Raw genomic sequence first — 3,896 nt, forward strand, 5'->3', positions numbered from 1 at the left:
CAAGGAGATGCCACACCTGGACCGCCCGAGGGCGGGAGAGGGCAAGGTGGGACGTGTCCTCGAGGTTATGGGCACACCTCGGGCAAAGAGAGTCGGGGACAATGGTCTTGCGGTGCAGATTCGCCTTGATGTTTAGCCCATCCCTGAAAAGCAGCCAAGCAAATTTTTTTACCTTGATGGTGGCCCTTGAGCTCCAAATGCGGTCGACGTGAGGGTTGAACTTGTTGGCGGAGGAGAGCAGCTAGTAAGCGCACCGCGCAAAGAACGCGACACGTGGGTGAGGGACCTGTCGTCGGGGTGAACTGTGGGAGCAACATCCTGCAACAAGGTTAAACATATCAGTCTTGCTAAGTCTCAGTCATCTGAGACTTCGTTATGTCTCAGTTGATGCTATATTCCTTTGATCTTGCATTGAGATTCATATAAAATTTTCTTTTCGTTTTTTTCTTTTTTCTTCTTATATCTACACCTACTAATAAAGCAAGGTTCATTTCTATGATTTTTTCATCTGTTAACCACCAAACGATTTTTGTTCTATCCAAGGTGTTACTAAACTTTTGTGCATCCATCTGCTAAAAAAATAGTTTTGTCCAGAATTTTGTACATGGGTCGCGCACGCTGTAGCCCAGCAAAACCAGCCCATTTTTTTCCTGCCCATGCATCTGAGAAACATTATTTACCGCATGTGGCGGCAAATAGTCAGAGTTTCGCATAGGGCGCCAAAGATTGGGCCGACCCATTTTTGTTTTTTCTCTATACTGTTTCTATTTTTCTTTTCTCTTTATTTTTTACTTTTTTCCTTTCCAATTTTATTTTTATTTTCCCTTTTTTTATAAATTCAACTCTTCATTTTTTTCAGAATTCCAACTTTTGCTTAAATTTTTGCTAAAATCAGAAGAATTTCAAAATTTTGTTCCCATTTTGAAATATGTTTGAAACTTTAAATTGCTTCTTCTCGTTCCAAATTCTTTTCAAAACTAAACAAATGTTTGAATTTTTCAAAAAATGTTTATGTTTTCCAAAAAAATCGATATTTTCAAAATAAATTGTATTTTAAAAAGTTATACAAATATGAAAATATTCACGTTTATTTAAGTATTCAAAAATTTCTAGTAATGTTTGTGTTGAAAAAACGCTTTTCAAAAAATTGTTTTCAATGTTCAAAACATGTTTCCATTTCCAAAATTGTTGACAAATTCAAAAAAGTCGGTTTCTTAGAAATTTGTTTTCAATGTTAATACATGTTTCCATTTCTAAAATTATTCACACATTTAAAATGTTCAAAATTGTTTTCAAAAAATGTTTGTGAATTTCAAAAAAACCATTTCAAGTTTGGTTCGTCTTTTTTCCAAAAGTTAATGAAATTTTCAAAAAATGCTGACATTTTTTGGGAAAAGAATCATTACTTTATTTTTTTAAAATTCAAAAAAATTCAAAAAATCAAAAATGTTTTTGAACGTGACGCTACATTATGTTCTTAAACATTCGCGTTGGCCATTTATTAGCAGGAGCTATTTGTTCAAATGGCTAGCAGTACGTGGTCGACTTTTTGAGGTTGTGAGTCTAATCCTTCAACTCATCCGTTGTTTTGGATTTTTATTCGTATCTTACAAACACATGTCGTTTTGGTAACTGCCAGTGGTCTAGCCCAAACGCGAACTATTGTGCATCCCACGTGTCATTTGACGATAGAAGAAAATATGTTGGTTGACTATAATTAAAAGAGATTGTAAGCACATGCTAATAAAAAAGATATGCTGATTTGGCTCTGATTAAAAAAATGTAGGCAAGTGACCGCTAAAATAATTAATGAGAAGAAACCCTGGTAAAGCAGGGACTACCTTGGTTTGCGCTGATTATGGCAATGAAATATGATTCGCTGCAATTAGTAATCCATCTGGTTACGCCATCGCAGGAGAGATTGGTCAAAGCAACTATGCCCCCAAAGGTCCCCATGCAGCCACAAAATGAGGAGGCAACCACAACCTAGGCACGGAGGCCGACCCGAAGGGAAAAATGGCACGGGTTGAGCGGTGGCCACCATCCCGACCAACACCACCACTATGAAGATCTCGCGGGCCAAACATGACACGTGAGAGCAACTTGGTTCGCTCATCCTTTGTATCTTAGGACATATCTTCTTACAGAGAACCATCATTCTATGCAAAATATTATTTATGCTTTGCTCAATATGAATCACCCTTAATACATCGATCCCAAACATTTTCAACTTCTTATGGTGCATTTGGAAATCAAGAAATGATTGTCTTTTTGCTAGGAAATGTACTTTCCCTCATCAGGTACATCTTGCTGCGCTAGCCATGGCTGAATGCAACACTGTCCAAGAGGCTCCTCCTGACAATCCTAATTCTGCTCTCCATGCTCATATTAACAGAGACAACAGTTTGGTGCTACAATAGGGCTGCACCATTAGGTCTGATCTTCTAATCTCAGGAGCCAAAAAATTCTCTGATGCTTTTTCCAAATGTTCAAAAATTCCAGGTTTATCAAATGGAGACGTAGCTATGGGCATTGGAGTTTTTCTCAATTAGAAGTTTTTGCAGGACAATAGAATTATCCAAGTTCAGATTCAAGCATCCGGCGCCACTAACTTCGTCACTTGTACAAGCAGAAGCACAAGCTCTTCTTCTTGCTACCAAAGCAGCGCAGATCTTACAAGTCGAGCAGGCGACGTTTCTCACTGACAATCTTTCTCTTGACAAGGCGGCGGCGAACAGGAATGTAACAACAGATTCCACTCCTTGGGTGATTAGAGAATCTCTTGCTGATTTCTATAGGACGACACAACATCTACAACCATAGGTATTCCATATATCTAGAGAAATAAATGGGATTACGCGCAATGTAGCTCATCAGATTCTTAGTCGCTCTTTGGAACCTGTCTATAGTTGTTTCGGGTCAGCTCACAGGAACAGAATATGCCCTGTCATTTCTACTCTTTCTACCTTAAATTTACAGGGTTTTGTACTCCATGTTGTACACTGTTTTTGAGTTGAATGAAGTTGGCGTTGAGGGCTCCTTTCACCTTAAAAAAAAGCTAATACGCGGTACTCATTTGACTTGTCAAACCATCGACATCGCGAATAATGCTACCTCTAGTCCGTATGGGTCCCGCCTACCAGTGGCCATATGAAAAAATAATGGGAAATTTTTTAACACATTACTTTTTTTGCGGGTGAATTTTAACACAGTACTGACGGAACCTTCATACATACGCACATATAGTCACTTCAATAAACACACACGCACACACTATTCCTATAAGCACCTCAAAGAGACTCAGCCGATACATTATCTTGAGATTGATGAAGTTGTCATAAACGTCTTCGTAGTCGACATGAATGTCTCCTCCCAATGCAAATGGCCAGAAGGCCCAAAATAAATCTAGGAAATGCGAGCACTAATGTCAAGTCTAAAATCTGAACTTTAGTGGGCTGGGATACTACTTCCCACCTAACTATTATTCAAGCACATGTTGGTTCGCATGAAATACAGTTTTACACCGGTGAGGAAAGACATATTACATATACTTCCAACACTAACTATTACTGGTAGAATGCCGGTGCATTGCTATGGGCTACAATGCATATACTTTAGGAAGCATCGATACTCTGAATTCCTAATCTAATTATACCCCTCAATCTAGTATGTTACCCGTTACACCTACAACTTTTTTTAAATGTACTCTATTGTTATTTTGGTTGTTGGTATATCATGAAAAAAATTGAGCTACAAAATAAAATTCACTAATTAGACATGCATGACCTTGGTATCAAGAATGATTGCTTAAATAATTTTTGGAATGTGTGCTGACACACATATCCATTTAGAAAAGAACAATTTTTATATTAACAAAAACCCGAGAGTTTGTACAA

This window comes from Triticum dicoccoides, chromosome 5A (assembly GCF_002162155.2).
Source record: "Triticum dicoccoides isolate Atlit2015 ecotype Zavitan chromosome 5A, WEW_v2.0, whole genome shotgun sequence".
Classification (NCBI taxonomy): Eukaryota; Viridiplantae; Streptophyta; class Magnoliopsida; order Poales; family Poaceae; genus Triticum; species Triticum dicoccoides.